Source organism: Salvelinus sp. IW2-2015, linkage group LG2 (assembly GCF_002910315.2).
Source record: "Salvelinus sp. IW2-2015 linkage group LG2, ASM291031v2, whole genome shotgun sequence".
Lineage (NCBI taxonomy): Eukaryota > Metazoa > Chordata > Actinopteri > Salmoniformes > Salmonidae > Salvelinus > Salvelinus sp. IW2-2015.
In genome coordinates, this window is record NC_036839.1 from 27,279,378 (window position 1) to 27,300,185 (window position 20,808).

Genomic DNA, 20,808 nt, shown 5'->3' on the forward strand with positions numbered 1-20,808 from the left:
CCCCATCACCAGGCCTACAGCAAAGACCACAGGGTAGGCCTACAGACAGTGAGCAGTAGAGAATGGGTTTAGATGTGCATATAGGCCTAGTACATCCTTCCCATGAAGTACAGACTAGCTAGCTAGAAGCATAGAGCAGCAAACCATGTTTCTGCTTAACTGTGTATGGTGAGGGGGAGGGAGAGGGAGTGAGGCAGAAAGAGAGAAAATTAAGAGGGGGAGGGAGAGAAGAGTTAGAAAGGGAGAAGAGATGGAGAGAGGGGGCGGGGAGATAAAGAAGGAGGAAAGGGGAGAGGGAGATGAAAGAGAGAGGAGAGAGGGAGAGAGGAGGAGAAAAGGGGGACACCAAAAGGGGCCCATTTCTAAGACATGACATCATTTCTCTCTCTGCTGCAATGGCCGACAATTAAAGAACAATCCCATCTCTCCGATTCTACACAGTAACCGTTGCCTCTGTTGCGCGCCACATACGCACACGCACGCGGCACACGCACACAGCACACGCAACGCGCACACACACACACACACACACACACACACACACACACACACACCACAACACACACACACACACACACACACCACACACACACACACACACGCACCACACACACACACACACACACACACACACACACATACACTCCTTGGTTTGCCAGACAACCAGCAGGCAGCTTCAGAGGGTCTAATTGCTGTTGTGTCAATAAGGAGTGTATCTGGATGAAGCATGCACAGACACACACATAGTCTCTCTCTCTCACAACCACTCAACACAAATGCCTAAGCATGCACACTGACATGCATGGATGCACACAGGCAGGCTGGCCTCTCCTCTCGTCCTCTAATAAAATATTATGTTGTTCTGATCTGGGAAAATGGGCCACTCTCTCTCTCTGCTGTGATGGGTTCTCCAATAAAGAAACAACAACAAGAAACATGGTGTTGCAGCATCTGCCTGCCTCTACTCTATGCTGCTTCAGAGAGGGGCTGGGTGACTGAAAGGAGAGAGGCTAAACAAATAGGAAAAGGTCAATCAGAAATGTCACTGCTGATTTCAATTCCTCAGAGAAGAGGGAGGGAGGGAGGGAGATGCCTATTCCCAGTCAGCGCTCAGGCATTTAGTGTACGATGGGGATGAAGGACATAGCAGCTGAGTTGAAATGTGCCTGAATGTCAACAGCCACCAAGAACAGTTCAACATGAAGGGACGAGTTGTTACAACATATCAGCAGCCCATCAGAAGACAAAGACACTATTCACCTGCTGTTTGATCTAAACCTTGAGGGAGTTGTGTGTGTTCGGTCGTCCTCCATACACCAATTAGACAAAGTCCTGGCTGCACTTGGGCTGTCAGTCCCCCTCACTGTCAGTTTGGCACGCAGTGTCTGTCTCTCTCTAACACACACACACACACACACACACACACACACACACACACACACACACACACACACTTAAAAGGCCTTCTCAATGTCAAATTGTTCATCACCTAAAACACACAAACAGTACACTTCCATACTTTCTTTGGCCACAACTAAATGATCCTCAAAAATTACCCCAAACACAAACACTGAACAGCAGTAAAGGAGAGGGTGTAAGAAAGAAATTGAAGAGAGGGTGTGAGAAAGAAATTGAAGAGAGGGTGTGAGAAAGAAATTGAAGAGAGGGTGTGAGAAAGAACATGAGCAGATAGAGAGAGATGGAGGAGAAAGGAGAGCAGCAATATGCCAGTGCTCCCTGTAGCTGTGGCAGTCTAGCTGCTAGCTCATGTAGCTCCCCTACAGAGAGAGAGAGACTCTTCATATGCCTGACAAACAGTAACAGTGACGCAGCATTTTTGCAACCGCATACATAAAATATATACAGAGAAATTATACAGAGAGAAAGATAGAGAGCATGAGGGAGAGAAAGAGAGAGGGAGAGAGACATACCTGGTGAGAGAAGGCTGGGGAGAGGATAACAGTTTTCCTTTCAGCACGCGGAGGAGAAAAAAATACTTTCAGAGACGTTCAGAGACCTGAAGAGAGAGATATCAGAGAGAGAGACAGATATCAGAGAAGGAGCGAGAGACGGAGAAATAGAGAAATATAGAGAGAGATGCTCAACATGCTCTGCTCACACCTGCTGTGATGGTCCGGGCCTAAACCACACAAAAACAATACTAAACACTATGGAACACAAAGCTTTTACTATCCCTTCCTGGAATATACAAGGCCTGAGGTCATCTGCTGTTGGCCTAAAGAGCAAGAACCCAGACTTCATCAAATAAATTGGAAATACAGACATTGTCATCCTACAAGAAACATGGTATAAAGGAGACGGACCCAATGGTTGCCCTCTAGGTTACAGAGAGCTGGTAGTCCCATCCACCAAACTACCAGGTGTGAAACAGGGAAGAGACTCAGGGGCAGTGGTGACCCGTCATTCAACCTGTTTTGAGACCCAATTTCTTTGCCCCCAAACATAAAATATATATATATTTGTAAAAAAAAAATGGGGGGGGGGCTTGCATGTTATTTTGGCATTAATACGTGTCACTTATCAGTTTGCAAACAATGTAAAATATATATATATAATTGAGTTAATAAAGCCGCATACAACCATGGTCTCTTTTTTGTTTTCTTGTTTTCTTGCCAGCAGAAAATAACATAATTGCGCTGGGATTGGCTCAGTATTCTGTCACTCATGGGGACATTGCGCAATCGCCTAGCTTCAGTACTTTCGTAATGGTAGACATCCAAAATGTCGGCCCTTTGGGTCCTACCATAGAGTTATATTACAAGTGCCCTTCCAAGAAGGTTCAAGGTCACTGGCCACAGAAATGATGTAAAATCACGTTATATGTACAGTAGCTTTGATTGGACTGATCATGTCAACATCTTACTTTCACAATTTTAGCTAGCAGTCGTCATCGTGAATCAAGTCTACTGGCAAATCCTTTTTAATCCTTGTCATATGAAGAGAAATAATGAAGAGAAAATATAGATAAAACGTATCGGTGCGCAGCGGCCATTGGACATAATAATTACACAACAAGTTGGAAATTGCAAATTTCAGTGGCTAACCGCCAGCATTGCAGTGGGAAGTCAGACTGGGAAAAATCGTTTCCTTTGATGACAAATTTGCCAACGAAGGACCACCACGCACAACAAGGTGAGTACAAAAATATCTTATATGCTGCTGCATAAATGATGTAATATGCCAGGGATATATGGTCAGCCATATCAGCTATGTTTTAAAAAGGCAGTAAATGAGGCTGAATGAATTGTTTCGTTGCCAGACAAGGCTCCGCTAATAGCCAGGTGTAGCGGTGGTAAGGATTCACTTTATGTAGGACACCTTTATGTAGGCTCTAACAGTTTGTGGGCACCGCTTGTTGCTGTTATAGTGCAATTAATGTATTGTTTAGTGTTGTGTTGTGTAGTGGCTTTGCTGGCATGCATCTAAAAAAATAAGGGAGGGGGTTGCCCCACCAAGATTTACATGCTAAAATCGACACTGTTCAGGGGGTATGCTAATTTGATGTAGAGCAGACCAAACCCACTCTATTAAATTAGTCAAAACAGGAACATTTTACATCTGGCTAGAAATGAATAAGGAAATGGAGAAAAATGTCCTCATGTGTGCTACCTATACCCCCTCAGTAGAATCCCCATATTTTAATGATGACATCTTCTCCATCCTAGAGGGGGAGATCAACAATTTCCAGCCTCAGGGACATGTACTTGTCTGTGGTGACCTAAATGCCAGAACTAGACAAGAACCTGACACCCTCAGCACACAGGGGGACAAAGACCTACCTATCAGCATTCTCTCCCCATAGACAAAACTACGACAACATAACCAACAAAAACGGGTCACAACTCCTGCAGCTCTGTCGGATGCTGGGTTTTACTTAGACAATGGTAGGCTTCGAGGGGACTCCTATGGTAGGTACACCGATAGCTCATATGTAGACTACTTTATCACTGACCTCAACCCAGAGTCTCTTAGAGCGTTCACAGTCAGTCCACTGACACCTCTATCAGATCACAGCAAAATCACACTCTACTTTAACATAGCTTTGCTCAATCATGAGTCATCAAAGCCAAAGGAACTGAATAATATTAAGAAATGCTATAGATGGAAGGAAAGTAGTGTGTAAATCTACCAAAAAACTATTAGGCAACAACAAATTCAATCCCTTATAGAAATTTCCTGGACAAAATAGGTGTAACCTTGGCAGTAGAAAACCTAAACAGTATATTTGACCTCTCAGCTTCCCTATCAAATCAAAATATTTCAAGCAGACAACCTAAGAAAATTAACAGCAACGACAAATGGTTTGATGAAGAATGCAAAAACCTAAGAAAGAAATTGAGAAACCTATCCAACCAAAAACATAGAGACCCAGAAAAAGAGACCCAGAGTGTACACCTTCACTATGGTGAATCACTAAAACAATACAGAAATACAAGGAACAGCACGTCAGAAATCAGCTCAATGTAATTGAAGAATCCAAAGAATCTAACCACTTCTGTGAAAATTGGAAAACTCTAAACAAACAACAATACGAAGAGTTATCTATCCAAAACAGAGATGTATGGATAAACCACTTCTCCAATCTTTTTGGCTCTATAACAAAGAACTAATAGCCAAAACATGTACATGATCAAATACAAATCTTAGAATCAACTATTAAAGAAAACCAGAACCCACTGTATTCTCCAATCACATTGAATGAACTACAGGACAAAATACAAACCATCCAACCGAAAAAGGCCTGTGGGGTTGATGGTATCCTAAATGAAATTATAAAATATACAGACCACAAATTCCAATTGGCTATACTTAAACTCTTCTACATCATCCTCAGCTTTGGCATATTCCTCAATATTTGGAGCCAAGGACTGATCGCCCCAATCCACAAAAGTGAAGACAAACATGACCCTAATAACTACTGTGGGATATGAGTCAACAGCAACCTTGGGAAAATCCTCTGCATTATCATTAACATTAGACTCATATATTTCCTCAGCAAAAACAATGTACTGAGCAAATGTCAAATTGGCTTTTTATGAAATTACTGTTCGACAGACCACGTATTCACCCTAATTGACAAACTAATACGCCAAAACAATGGCAAAGTCTTCTCATTCTTTGTTGATTTCAAAATAGCTTGACTCAAATTGGCATGAGGGCCTGTTATACAAATTGATGGAAAGTGGTGTTGGGGGAAAAACATACAACATTATAAAATCCATGTACGCAAACAAAGTGTTAAAATTGGCAAAGAACACACACATTTCTTTCCACAGGGCCGGGGGGTGAGACAGGGATGCAGCTTAAGCCCCACTCTCTTCAACATACAGTTGAAATCGGAAGTTTACATACACTTAGGTTGGAGTCATTAAAACTCGTTTTTCAACCATTCCACAAATTTCTTGTTAACAAACTATAGTTTTTGCAAGTCGGTTAGGACATCTACTTTGTGCTTTATACAAATAATATTTCCAACAATTCTTTACAGACAGATTATTTCACTTATAATTCACTGTATCGCAATTCCAGTGGGTCAGAAGTTTACGAACACTAAGTTGACAGTGCCTTTAAACAGATTGGAAAATTCCAGAAAATTATGTAATGGCTTTAGAAGCTTCTGATAGGCTAATTGACATAATTTGAGTCAATTGGAGGTGTACCTGTGGATTTATTTCAAGGCCTACCTTCAAACTCAGTGCCTCTTTGCTTGACATCATGAGAAAATCAAAAGAAATCAGCCAAGACCTCAGAAAAAAATTTTTAGACCTCCACAAGTCTGGTTCATCCTTGGGAGCAATTTCCAAACACCTGAACATACCATGTTCATCTGTACAAACAATAGTACACAAGTATAAACACCATGGGACCACGCAGCCATCACATCACTCAGGAAGGAGACGCGTTCTGTCTCCTAGGTATATGAATGCACTTTGGTGCGAAAAGTGCAAATCAATCCCAGAACAACAGCAAAGGACCTTGTGAAGATGCTGGAGGAAACAGGTACAAAAGTATCTATATACAAGGTAAAACAAGTCCTATATCGACATAACCTGAAAGGCTGCTCAGCAAGGAAGAAGCCACTGCTCCAAAACCGCCATAAAAAAGCCAGACTACGGTTTGCAACTGCACATGGGGACAAAGATCGTACTTTTTGGAGAAACGTCCTCTGGTCTGATGAAACAAAAATAGAACTGTTTGGCCATAATGACCATCGTTATGTTTGAAGGAAAAAGGGGGAGGCTGCAAGCCGAAGATCACCATCCCAACCGTGATGCACGGGGGTGGCAGCATCATGTTGTGGGGGTGCTTTGCTGCAGGAGGGACTGGTGCACTTCACAAAATAGATGGCATCATGAGGCAGGAAAATGATGTGGATATATTGAAGCAACATCAAGACATCAGTCAGGAAGTTAAAGCTTGGTCACAAATGGGTCTTCCAAATGGACAATGACCCCAAGCATACTTCCAAAGTTGTGGCAAAATGGCTTAAGGACAACATGGTCAAGGTATTGGAGTGGCCATCACAAAGCCCTGACCTCAATCCTATAATTACACCAGGTCTGTCGGGAGGAATGGGCCAGAATTCACCCAACTTCTTGTGGGAAGCTTGTGGAAGGCTACCTGAAAAGTTTGACCCAAGTTAAACAATTTAAAGGCAATGCTACCAAATACTAATTGATTGTATGTAAACTTCTGACACACTAGGAATATGCTGAAAGAAACAAAAGCTAAAATAAATCATTCTCTCTACGATTATTCTTACATTTCACCTTTTAAAAAGGGAATTTTTACCATTATTAAATGTCAGGAATTGTGAAAAACTGGGTTTAAATGTATTTGGCTAAGGTGTATGTAAACTTCCGACTTCAACTGTATATCTCAATGAATTGGCGAGGGTACTAGAACAGTCTGCAGCACCTGGCCTCACCCTACTAGAATCTGAAGTCAAATGTCTACTGTTTGCTGATGATCTGGTGCTTCTGTCCCCAACCAAGGAGGGCCTACAGCAGCACCTAGATCTTCTGCACAGTTGGTGTCAGACCTGGCCCCTGACAGTAAATCTCAGTAAAACAAAAATAATGGTGTTCCAAAAAAGGTCAAGTTTTCAGGACCACGAATACAAATTCCATCTAGACACCGTTGCCCTAGAGCACACAAAAAACTATACATACCTCGGCTTAAACATCCGCGCCACAGGTAACTTCCACAAAGCTGTGAACAATCTGAGAGACAAGGCAAGAGAGGCAAGAAAATTCAACATACCAATTACCAGTTAAAAATACTTGAATCAGTTATAGAACCCATTGCCCTTTATGGTTGTGAGGTCTGGGGTCCGCTCACCAACCAAGAATTTAAAAAATGGGACAAACACCAAATTGAGACTCTGCATGCAGAATTCTGCAAAAACATCTGTGTGCAACGTAAAACACAAAATAATGTATGCAGAGCAGAATTAGGCCGATTCCCGTTAATTATCAAAATTGAAAAAAGAGCCGTTAAATTCTATAACCATCTAAAAGAAAGCGATTCCCAAACCTTCCATAACATAGGCACCTACAGAGAAATTAACCTGGAGAAGAGCCCCCTAAGCAAGCTGGTCCCGGGGCTCTGTTCACCTGTTGTATTCGGCGCATGTGACAAATACAATATGATTTGATTTAAATCATTAGGTATGGCTGACCACAGACACACAGACAAAGACCCGACTTCCTACTGGCTCCTGACACTTCCTGCTTTGCACTACAGGAGTCTGTCACCTAATCCCAGTAAGCAACCTCCCACTCTGGGAACAGCCATGGAGTCTGTCACCTAATCTCAGTCAGCAACCTCCCACTCTGGAAACAGCCATGGAGTCCGTCACCTAATTCCAGTCAGCAACCTCCCACTCTGGTAACAGCCATGGAGTCCGTCACCTAATTCCAGTCAGCAACCTCCCACTCTGGGAACAGCCATGGAGTCCGTCACCTAATTCCAGTCAGCAACCTCCTACTCTGGGAACAGCCATGGAGTCCGTCACCTAATTCCAGGTCAGCAACCTCCCACTCTTGGAACACGCATGAGTCCTCACCTAATTCCAGTCAGCAACCTCCCACTCTGGGAACAGCCATGGAGTTCCGTCACCTAATTCCAGTCAGCAACCTCCCACTCTGGGAACAGCCATGGAGTCCGTCACCTAATTCCAGTCAGCAACCTCCCACTCTGGGAACAGCCATGGAGTCTGTCACCTAATTCAGTCAGCAACCTCCCACTCTGGAACAGCCATGGAGTCCGTCACCTAATTCCAGTCAGCAACCTCCACTCTGGGAACAGCCATGGAGTCCGTCACCTAATTCCAGTCAGCAACCTCCCACTCTGGGAACAGCCATGGAGTCCGTCACCTAATTCCAGTCAGCAACCTCCCCACTCTGGGAACAGCCATGGAGTCCGTCACCTAATTCCAGTCAGCAACCTCCCACTCTGGGAACAGCCATGGAGTTCCGTCACCTAATTCCAGTCAGCAACCTCCCACTCTGGGAACAGCCATGGAGTCCGTCACCTAATTCCAGTCAGCAACCTCCCACTCTGGGAACAGCCATGGAGTCCGTCACCTAATTTCAGTCAGCAACCTCCCACTCTGGGAACAGCCATGGAGTCCGTCACCTAATTCCAGTCAGCAACCTAAGCCTCTTTAGATGGGTATGCTCCCTCTAAGCAGGGGATGCTCTGCTTCATGTGTGTCCATGTGAGGGTGCATTATGTGAACGAGAGGGGCTAATGGAGACTATAATCACGTAAAGGAAATCATATATTTTGTATGTTAAGTATACAGTGTAGAAGTTTCATACTGAGCTTCCCCTAGATGGCTCAAAGGGTCAAAAGGGCATCAAAGGACAAAGGATAACGGAGAGTATATGTAAGTAAATCAATGAGGTGCCCAGTCCATCTATCTGTCTCACTGTCCAACACTATTAGCAGATTAAGACCAGAGTTGTTCATGAAATCAGGGTGACCAGTAACTAATGACCAGTAAGCTGATTGGCTGTGACTCGGTACAGTCAGTCAGTCCAGACAGTCAAAGCCCCCCCACTACACTATGTAGGGAACAGGGTGCCATTTGGGACACAGCGTGTGTGTCTCTCCAGTCAAGGACACTCTTTATCTACACTGACTTTGAACTGGTGTGATGATATGTGATTGACTCAGCCTGAAGCCTCATTTGCAGCATAGAAAAGCCTTTTTGTTTGAGCAGGATGAGATGTGATGAGATTTGATCAGTCATCGAGTGGAGAGAATCCAGTGAGTCAGATCCCTTTGATGAAATGGGTTTAAACATGATGGAACTGCTGAGAGCAGATTGATTATACACCAGGACTCTGAGAGGGTGTCACGCCCTGACCTTAGAGATCCTTTTAATTCTCTATTTGGTTAGGTCAGGATGTGACTAGGGTGGGCAATCTATGTTTTCTATTTCTTTGTTGGCCGAATATGGTTCCCAATCAGAGGCAGCTGTCTATCGTTGTCTCTGATTGGGGATCAAACTTAGGCAGCTTTTTCCACCTGTAGTTTGTGGGATCTTGTTTTGGTACTGTGCTGTTGAGCCCTACTAAACTTTACGTTTCGTTTGTATTTTAATTTTTTTCTGTGTTCATTTAATAAAGTAAGATGTACGCCTACCACGCTGCAGCTTGGTCCACTCATTCCAACAACGAGCGAGACAGAAGATCCCACCACAAACGGACCAAGCAGCGTGGCCAGGAGGAGCAGACATCCTGGACGGTAAGGGATCCTGGACGTGGGAGGAGATCCTGGCCGGAAAGGATCGCCTTCCATGGGAGCAGACGGAGGAACAACAACGACACCGGGGTTCGCGACCACGACGGAAGCCCGAGAGGCAGCCCCAAATTTGTGGGGGTGGGGGGCACACGGGGTGGTTGGCGGATCCAAGGTTTGAACCAGAGCCAACTCCCCGTACTCACCGTGGGGAGCGTGTGACCAGTCAGGCACCATGTTTTGCAGTGATACGCACTGTGTCTCCAGTGCACATCCACAGCTTGGTGCGTTCTGTGCCAGCTCCCCGCACTTGCCGTGCGAAAGTGGGCATCTGTCTAGGACGGGTGGTGCCGGCTCAATGCGCCTCGTCTCCAGTGCGCCTCCTCGGTCCAGGATATCCTGCGCCGGCCATATGTACTGTGTCTCCAGTGCCCCTTCACAGCCCAGTGCGTCCTGTGCTAGCTCCCCGCACTTGCCGTGCGAGGGTGGTCATTTGTCCAGGATGAATTGTGCCAGTTCTATGCTCCAGACCTCCAGTGCACCTCCACGGTCCAGTATATCCTGTGCCAGCTCCATGCACCCGGCCTCCAGTGTGTGTCTCCAGCCTGGTACGTCCTGTGCCAGCTCCACGCACGAAGCCTCCAGTGATGATCCACGGCCCGGAGCCTCCAGTGATGATCCACAGCCCGGAGCCTCCAGTGAAGATCCACGGCCCGGAGCCTCCAGTGAAGATCCACGGCCCGGAGCCTCCAGAGACGATCCACGGCCCGGAGCCTCCAGAGACGATCCACGGTCCGGAGCCTCCGGCGACGGTTCCCGGTCCGGAGCCTCCGGCGACGGTTCCCAGTCCGGAGCCTCCGGCGACGGCTCCCAGTTCGGAGCCTCCAGCGAGGGTTCCCAGTCCGGAGTCTCCGGCGACGATCTACGGTCCGGAGTTCCCGGCAACAATCTACGGTCCGGAGTCCCCGGTGACGATCTACGGTCCGGTTCCTCCGGCGACGATCCACGGTCCAGAGTCCCCGGCGACGATGCACAGTCCGGTTCCTCCGGCGACGATCTACGGGCCGGAGCTTCCGGCGACGATCCACGGTCCGGTTCCTCCGGCGACGATCCACGGTCCAGAGTCCCCGGCGATGATCCACGGTCCGGAGCCTCCGACGACGATCCACGGTCCGGAGCTTCCGGCGACGATCCCCGCACCAGAGGCGCCACCGAGGTTGGCGGAGCCACGAGCGGAGCGGGGTCTGCGTCCCGCACCAGAGGCACCACCGAGGTTGGCAGAGCCACGAGCGGAGCGGGGTCTGCGTCCCGCACCGGAGCCTCCACCGAGGGTAGATGCCCACTCGGACCCTCCCATATAGGTTCACGTTTGCAACCGGAGTCCGCACCTTGGGGGGGGATACTGTCACGCCCTGACCTTAGAGATCATTTTAATTCTCTATTTGGTTAGGTCAGGTTGTGACTAGGGTGGGCAATCTATGTTTTCTATTTCTTTTTTGGCCGGGTATGGTTCCCAATCAGAGGCAGCTGTCTATCATTGTCTCTGATTGGGGATCATACTTAGGCAGCTTTTTTCCACCTGTAGTTTGTGGGATCTTGTTTTGGTACTGTGCTGTTTAGCCCTACTAAACTTTACGTTTCGTTTGTATTATCATTTTTTTTCGGTGTTCATTTAATAAAGGGAGATGTACGCCTACCACGCTGCACCTCATTCCACCAACGAGCGTAACAGAGGGATTGTGCTAATGAAGGAACACAGACACACACACAGACAAAAACACAGACTAAGACACAGACAGACACACACGCACAGAATGACTGGGCTAATGTCCTTGTCACGCTCGTCGTAACGTTGAAGAGAGGAGGACCAAGGCGCAGCGTGATAACAATACATCTTCTATTTATTGAAAACGAGAAGAACACTTAAACAAACTACAAAACAACAAACGAACGAACGTGAAGCTATAAATGACAAGTGCAGACACAGGCAACTAACATAGACATAGACAATAACCCACGAAATACCCAATGAATATGGCTGCCTAAATATGGTTCCCAATCAGAGACAACGATAGACAGCTGTCTCTAATTGAGAACCAATCTTGGCAACCATAGACATACATACACCTAGACGAGACACTGCCCCATAAACATACAAAACCCCTAGACAATACAAAACACATACATCCCCCATGTCACACCCTGACCTAACTAAAATAATAAAGAAAACAAAGATAACTAAGGCCAGGGCGTGACAGTCCTGGAATTAGTGCTGAGCGATTAACCGAAACTGTGGTTATTTTTCGACATTGGTTAAATTATTTGAATTACATTTTCTTCGCTTTTTTTCTGTGAGCTGTAGAGATAAATTAGATCAAGCCTGAACTGTGAGATGTAGTCGGGGTTTGTTGAAACTACAAAATAGACTAGAATCACACACCTTTTTATAATAACCGGAGCCACATCCTCTCTGTGGCAGGATGTGTGAGGTTTATAGTGTGTACACAGATACACACACCACGTCTCTCCTCCCAGATCACACATAGAGTTTCTGCCAAAAGCACAGGCAGACCAGACACACCTGAGACTGGGGAGGTTCACCTGACACACCACAAGCACCTGCTCATTATCAGCTGTATCAGCTGTCCTCCCCAATAATACATAACAGTGGTAACATATTAGAAAACAAATGATCATTATCAATACAAAGCATCAACACCAGGGGGCATGTCATATGGGGATTATTCAGAGAGCATCATACAGTCATTAAAGTGGAACTGACAACATTTTATTAACTATTTTGCAGATATGAAACAGACAAACAAAGGCATTGTTGGATGCAGTTCAATGCATGATTAATATAATTCACCAACACATTTTTAAGTAGTCCAAAAAATATTGCTATCAGGTTGTAAATCATAATTGGCCTGGTACATTGTTTGCTGCCTCCATTCGAGATGCAGTTTCCGTTTCAATGATTCAATATTTTGGACAAAAAAGGACGAATGTAACTAAGGCTGGGAATGTCAATACAATCAAACTAGCAAGGGCAATGATCACAAGTCAGTCATAAAGTGGCTAATAGCCTAGCACATCTATTTCTATAGCTAGCTAAAAACACAGAGCCTAACGTTAGCTAGCTAGCTTGCTAGCTGCTAGGAGGATGTCATGTCATTGGAGGAGTGGGTGACTGGCTTTTTCCCCTCATCTTGTTTTTTGGTGGCTATACACAGCTAGACATGCAGGAGTCATTTGGTTAGTTAGCAAGAACTTGAATGACTGTTATCCAGTTAGCATATCACTTGTGTTTGCAAATTCACTCTGGCTATCTACTCAGAGTGCAGAATAACAGATTAATTTACAAATGTGCAACACCTGCTGAATATGACCGGTGTCAGTAAACGTAGGCAAAAAAAGTTATAGTTAGTCACGAACGCTCTAGATATCATGTAAACAGCCTAGCTAACCAGCTCTGCTATGGTGAGTAAAATGGCCAGAGTGAGGTGTTCTCTCACTTGTGTCTAGAAGTAGCTAGCTAGCAAGCTAGCCAATTTTAGCCAGTTAGCTTGGGTGCTTGGTTGTAGGCAAGCTGCAGAAGGACGAGTGTGCTACAATTCCCCATTATTTATCAGTGCAAATTTGACGGTGAACTAGCTGACAAAGTTTGAAGTTTTATCTAATGTTCCTTCGTCAGATTTGAGTTAATCTTGCACTGGCTAGCGTTTGTTGTTGATGATTGTTGTTGATGTGCATTACTGAGGGAGAGAGAGCCTACCTTTCCATGGTTGTTTGATCAATAGGACTGTAACGTTCCCAAATGTAAGAGAATGCGTTCTAATGATCTAAAGTCGCGCTGTTGCAACTGCCTGTAAACACACAGTCCAGTTCAAAGTGATTGATGGCAGGCCTGTGTGGTAAATGGCTTGTTTGCATAAAGGCCTACTTGTAGCTCTGATTAGCTATGGTGCATCGGTCTGCTTAGACTCCGGCCCTGGACAAGACATGTTTTTATTAGGTTTTATTTACTGCAGTGTCTATTAATTGTCCAAACGCACAGCTGCTTTCCCACTCTATATTGCTATAGAATTTTCACAAATGCCTTATAATACGTAATTCGCAAATATTCTATGAATTTAAGAAAATGTGAAAATGACCATATCTAAATGCTTGCTTGTCAGAAGTTTTTTTCATGTTGCTAAAATGCTGAAAGGCTCCACTTTAAACTACATACTTGTACAGAAATAGAATCCATAGACTGTTAATTAAGCACATTGATATGCTGAAGTTCCTGCTATACTTCTTGCTTTCCCTCCTGCGGGTAGACCCATTACAGAACATGAATGGGAATGTTTGTCTCAAGTGACTCCCTATTCCCTATATAATCCACTACTTTTGACCAGAGCCATTACCCTTATTTTACCAGGTAAGTTGACTTAGAACACATTCTCATTTACAGCAACGACATGGGGACTAGTTACAGGGGAGAGGAGAACGTCTATGAGTTAGTGGACTAACAGTCTGGTCCCTATTACATTCTCCTGTAGACAGCCACACACATCCACTGTGGTTAGAGTGATCCCAGAATAAGCTATTCACTAAGGTTAGAGTGCCAAGCCTCTTATGGCACTGCACCATAAACCCAGGCTGGCAGGGAGAGGGAGAGGGAGAGGGAGAGGGAGAGGTAAGAGAGGGGAGAGGGAGAGGGAGAGGGGAGGAGGGAGAGGGAGAGGGAGAGAGAGGACGAGAGCGTAAGAGAAAGAAGTGGAAAACAGGGTAGATGGGCGAAAGTAGTATGACCTATTGAGCTCCAGTAGTCTCATACCAACACTTTCTGGGGCATTACTATTTGAAGAGGCCGATGGGTTTAGGGTACCATTTGGAATGCAGACCGAGTGTGAATTCTCTCAGTTTGACTTCCTCTACGGGAGATAAACATCACTTTGACCAAATCACATTACAGTGTGATAGACCGCAGTGCCACCAGGGCTTACACACACACACACACACACACACACACACACACACACACACACACACACACACACACACAACACACACACACACACACACACACACACCACACACACACACACACACACACACACACACACACACACACACACAACACACACACACACACACACACACACACACACACACAGTGTGATACAGAGTTTACAGAGTCAGGGACAGAGTTTACAGCGTCAGGGAAGAGGGTTAGACAGACTAGCAGACATGAACACAGAGAAAATACTACCTCTCTGTGTCTGTCTTCCCCGAGCCTTACTACCACAGTAGCTAGTAAACATAATGACTGGAATGTAACTATAATGGATAAGACAGGCTTACTTATGGTACCGATGTCATATACACACTCCAACATTTTGTAAACACACTCACACAGAGGATGATGCCTTTGGCTGAGGTGTCAAAAGAAGCCCCTGCCTCCTGCAATCTCATTTACTCTCTCTTTCTTGTTCTCTCTCTTTCTCATTCTCTCTCTATACTGCTCTCTCTCTCTTTCCTTCATCCCCATTTTCTAGAGGACAGGAAATGTATTTTATGTCAAATATGTTTCCCAAGGGCTTATTTAGAACTGGGACCTAAATAAAGAGAGGAAGTGCAGAAAAGAAGAGCAGCACCCTTGAGAGGGAAGAAGAGGGAGAACGGGAAGAGGGAGGAGTGGGGCAGGGAGGATGAGAGAGGAGGATGAGAGAGGAAAAGAGAGAGCGGTAGTAGAAGGGAAGGAGAGGGACAGGAGACAGAGAGGAGGAGTGAGGGAAAAGACAGACAAAAAGGAGGGGTGGAAGAGATGGAGAGAAGGAGAAAGTGGAAACAGAGCAAGAAATATTTGTCTTGTTCTAGGTGAGAAACAGAGACAAGCACATGATTTGTATGTTCAGTTGTGGTCTTAGTCACAGAGATAGTGACCCCCAAATTGAAGGTCATGTCCTTGCCTCGTGGTTGCTACTCTAGCTCAATACATGTCTGAGATTACAGTAATGGAAAAAGTGAACCAGCACCACTACCACGCCTCTCTGTGGCTCCTCACTGCTTCACACAGCCCACATCATACACTCCTCCCCAGGGTGGGGTCTGACTGACTGACTGACTGACTGACTGACCACACACACACACCACACACACACACACACCACACACACACACACACACACAACACACCACACACACACACACACACACACACACACACACACACACACACACACACACACACACCACACACACACACAACACACACACACACACACACACACACCACTGCAGAGGCTGCTGCCTGGGACCAGACTTCAAGAACATTTAGCTTTAATTAGCTAGTTTATTACAATCCCCATTAGCTGCTTACAGTGGTGTTTACAGTATCTCTGGTGGCTATGTGTGGTGTGTTGACTGGAAACAGACAAAGCTGCACAGAAATAAAAAACTGATCATTTATTCTCGTGAAGTGTGGATGGCCAATCTCCTCAAAGCTCTTCCTGTGTGGTTTTCACATCTAGCAACCCATCTGCCTTCACCCCCCTCCATTCCCCCTCATCCCCATTCTGCCTTCCATCCCCCCTCATCCCCTCATCCCCCATCTGCCTTCCATCCCCTCATCCCAAACAAAGAAGGGGGAAAAGGGCTAGACAAATATAAGCACTGCTGTATGTTAAGAAAACATGCATTCTATAATGATTTTAACAAGAATTAGATCAATAAAGTCTTTGTTTTTAATTGTGAGCTAGTCGCACCTATTTTTACAAAATGAAAACCAACCTGGAAACAGGAGAAGGAGAATAGTCACTGCTGCATCAAAGGTGACAGATTAGACTACTGTTGCCTTCTCTTCAATTTGAAATGTGAGATTATTTTGGTCCCTGTGTGGAAGGAGTGCCTGTCTGAGAAGCAGCTACGGTTATGGAGGAGGAAGAGTAACCCAGACCTGCGTGGGTTTCTCTTCATCAGAGTGTGTGAGTGTGAGTGTGTGAGTGTATACAGTCCCAGTCAAAAGGTTGGACAATCCTACACATTCAAGGGTTTTTATTTATTTTGACTACATGGTAGAATAATAGTGAAGACATCAAAACTATGAAATAACACATACGGAATCATGTAGCAACCAAAAAAAGTGTTAAACTGTCACGGATTCCCCCGGTACTGCTGCTCATTCCGTTCACCAGCTCCGGAGGTCTACGTCACCAGCCTTCTAGGTGTCACTGAACTGGATCATCACCACCAACCCCGGACTGTCTTGTCTCATTACGCACACCTGGTTCCCAATCCCCCGGTATGTGTACATACAATTGAAGTCGGAAGTTTACATACACCTTAGCCAAATACATTTAAACTCAGTTTTTCACAATTCCTGACATTTAATCCTAGTAAAAATTCCCTGTCTTAGGTCAGTTAGGATCACCACTTTTTTTTAAGAATGTGAAATGTCAGAATAATAGTAGAGAGAATTAATTATTTCAGCTTTTATTTCTTTCATCACATTCCCAGTGGGTCAGAAGTTTACATACACTCAAATAGTATTGAAGGCTTGCAAGTCTCCACCTTTTTCCTCCAAACTTAACGATGGTCATTATGGCCAAACAGTTCTATTTTTGTTTCATCAGACCAGAGGACATTTCTCCAAAAAGTACGATCTTTGTCCCCATGTGCAGTTGCAAACCGTAGTCTGGCTTTTTATGGCGGTTTTGGAGCAGTGGCTTCTTCCTTGCTGAGCGGCCTTTCAGGTTATGTCAATATACGACTTGTTTTACTGTGGATATAGATACTTTTGTACCTGTTTCCTCCAGCATCTTCACAAGTTCCTTTGCTGTTGTTCTTGGATTGATTTGCACTTTTCGCACCAAAGTACGTTCATCTCTAGGAGACAGAACGGGTCTCCTTCCTGAGCGTGGTCCCATGATGTTTATACTTGCGTACTATTGTTTGTACAGATCAACGTTGTACCTTCAGGCATTTGGAAATTGCTCCCAAGGATGAACCAGACTTGTGGAGGTCTACAATTTTTTTTCTGAGGTCTTGGCTGATTTCTTTTGATTTACCCATGATGTCAAGCACTGAGTTTGAAGGTAGGCCTTGAAATACATCCACAGGTACACCTCCAATTGACTCAAATTATGTCAATTAGCCTATCAGAAGCTTCTAACGCCATGAAATAATTTTTCTGGAATTTTCCAAGCTGTTTAAAGGCACAGTCAACTTAGTGTATTTAAACTTTTGACCCACTGGAATTGTGATACAGTGAATTATAAATGAAATACTCTGTCTGTAAACAGTTGTTGGAAAAATGACTTGTGTCATTCACAAAGTAGATGTCCTAACCAACTTGTCAAAACTATAGCTTGTTAACAAGACATTTGTGGAGTGGTTGAAAATCGAGTTTTAATGACTCCAACCTAAGTGTATGTAAACTTCCGACTTCAACTGTATGTGCCTTCTGTTCCCCATTGTACTTGTCGATCATTGTCCTATGTCTGTTGGTCTTGTAAGTATCTGTGCCCTGTTTTATTCGGTTTTTGGTGCTACGTGTATTTTTGGGCAATTGTCATCATGGGTCTCGTCCCGTGAATTATATAAATTAACACCTCGCTCTTTTGTTTTGGATCAAGAATTAAAAAACCCTATTACATATTCCTGCGCCTGTCTCCCATCCTTATGAGATTCACCTTTTGCCTTGATGACAGCTTTGCACACTCTTGGCATTCTCTCAACCAGATTCATTAGGTAGTCACCTGGAAATCATTTCAATTACAGGTGTGGCTTTTTTTTAAAGTTAATTTTCTGGAATTTAATTCCTTCTTAATGAGTTTGAGCCAATCAGTTGTGTTGTGACAAGGTAGAGGTGGTATTTCGCAAAAGACCAAGTCTATATTATGGCAAGAACAGCTCAAATAAGCAAAGAGAAACAACAGTCCATCATTACTTTTAGACATGAAGGTCAGTCAATACGGAATATGTCAAGAACTTTGAAAGTTTCTTCAAGTCCAGTCGCAAAAACCATCAAGCGCTATGATGAAACTGTCTCTCATGAGGACCTCCACAGAAAAGGAAGACCCAGAGTTACCTCTGCTGCAGAGGACAAGTTCATTAGAGTTAACTGCACCTCAGATTGCAGCCCAAATAAATGCTTCACAGAGTTCAAGTAACAGACACACCTCAACATCAACTGCTCAGAGGAGACTGCATGAATCAGGCCTTCATGGTCGAATTGCTGCAAAGAAAGCACTACTAAAGGACACCAATAAGAAGAAGAGACTTGCTTGGGCCAAGAAACACGAGCAATGGACATTAGTCCGGTGGAAATTCATCCCTTGGTCTGATGTGTACAAATTTTTGATTTTTGGTTCCAACCACCATGTCTTTGTGAGATGTAGAGTAGGTGAACGGATGATCTCTGCATGTGTGGTTCCCACCGTGAAGCGTGGAGGAGGAGGTGTGATGGTGTGTGGGGGCTTTGCTGTTGACACTGTCAGTGATTTATTTAGAATTCAAGGCACACTTAACCAGCATGGTAACCACAGCATTCTGTAGTGATACACCATCCCATCTGGTTTGCGATTAGTGGGACTATCATTTGTTTTTCAACAGGACAATGACCCAACACACATCCAGGCTGTGTAAGGGCTATTTGACCAGGGAGAGTGATGGAGTGCTGCATCAGATGACCTGGCCTTCACAATCACCCGACCTCAACCCAATTGAGATGGTTTGGGATGAGTTGGACCGCAAAGTGAAAGAAAAGCAGCCAACAAGTGCTCAGCATATGTGGGAAATCCTTCCAGACTGTTCAAAAAGCATTCCTCATGAAGCTGTTTGAGAGAATGCTAAGAGTGTGTAAAGCTGTCATCAAGGCAAAGGGTGGCTACTTTGATTTTAAAATATAACTTATATTTTGATTTGTTTAACACTTTTTTGGTTACAATTTTTTTTGGGTTCCATATGTGTTATTTCATAGTTTTGATGTCTTCACTATTATTCTTCAATGTAGAAAACAGTACAAATAAAGAAAAACCCTTGAATGAGTAGGTGTGTCCAAACTTTTGACTGGTACTGTACGTTAGTGTATACAGTATTTCACATCTAGTCAGACTCAGAAGACAAGGGGTCTTTCAGAAGGAGGTTGTATTTTCCCCTCATAAACACAGCTTACAGCTTAAGAGGCTGCTTCCCCTACCACCATCAAACTTCTCTCTACTTCTCTCCCTCACTCCTTCCTTTCCCTCCCTCTCCTTCCCTCTCTCCTTCCTTCCCTCTCTCCTTCCTTCCCTCGCAATTCAATTCAATTCAGAGCTCTTTATTGGCATGGGAAACATATGTTTACATTACCAAAGTAAGTGAAGTAGATAAACAAAAGTGAAATAATCAGTCATGAACAGTTAACATTACACTCACAAGTTTCAAAGGAACAGACACATTTCAAATGTCATATTATAGCTTTTTACAGTGTTATAATGATGTGCAAATAGTACAAAAGGGAAAATAAATAAACATGAATATGGATTGTATTTACAACGGTGTTTGTTCTTCACTGATTGCCCTTTTGTTGTGGCAACAGGTCACAAATCTTGCTGCTGTATTTGTATTTATTTGTATATATTACAGTGAAGAGGCGACTCCGGGGATGCTGGCCTTCTAGACAGAGTTACAAAGAAAAAGACAAATCTCAGACTGGCCAGTAAAAATAAAATATTATATAATGGGCAAAAGAACACAGACACTGGACAGAGGAACTCTGCCTAGAAGGCCAGCATCCCGGAGTCGCCTCTTCACTGTTGACGTTGAGACTGGTGTTTTGCAGGTACCATTTAATGAAACTGCAAGTTGAGGACTTGTGAGGCGTCTGTTTCTCAAACTAGACACTAATGTACTTGTCCTCTTGCTCAGTAGTGCACCGGGGCCTCCCACTCCTCTTTCTATTCCGGTTAGAGACAGTTTACACTGTTCTGTGAAGGGAGTAGTACTCAGCGTTGTACGAGATCTTCAGTTTCTTGGAAATTTCTTGCATGGAATAGCCTTCATTTCTGA

General features: G+C 44.4%; 1 protein-coding gene across 1 annotated transcript in view; it reads right to left on the reverse strand.

The window, feature by feature from the left end:
- The window catches only part of map2 (microtubule-associated protein 2), a 188,943-nt gene that overhangs the window by 122,473 nt on the left and 45,662 nt on the right, over positions 1-20,808 (reverse strand). The window contains exon 2 of the mRNA XM_070448178.1: positions 1,932-2,017. The gene's annotated coding sequence lies outside the window, so the exon portion shown is untranslated. The remainder of the gene's footprint in view (positions 1-1,931; positions 2,018-20,808) is intronic.